The sequence below is a fragment of the Charadrius vociferus genome, unplaced genomic scaffold, assembly GCF_000708025.1.
Source record: "Charadrius vociferus isolate BGI_N301 unplaced genomic scaffold, ASM70802v2 scaffold134, whole genome shotgun sequence".
Taxonomy (NCBI): Eukaryota; Metazoa; Chordata; class Aves; order Charadriiformes; family Charadriidae; genus Charadrius; species Charadrius vociferus.
Genome location: NW_009648333.1, coordinates 7,857,804 through 7,858,016, shown reverse-complemented (window position 1 = coordinate 7,858,016; position 213 = coordinate 7,857,804).

The window sequence follows — 213 nt, the reverse complement described above, 5'->3', positions numbered from 1 at the left end:
GGTTATCACTGCACATCAACAGTTCCCAGAGCCGGCCGGGCTGCTGTGCCACTGCTGATAATGCCCCGTGTGTTTTATCCTTAACTTTTAAAGAACTGCGCTCAGTTCCCAGAGAGAGGCCTTTACGCCAACACACGCCAGCCGCACCTCTTGGAGGACTTTAAAACCCACTAAACCATTTAGCTGACTTTCCGGCCAAGCCGCCGGTGGAAC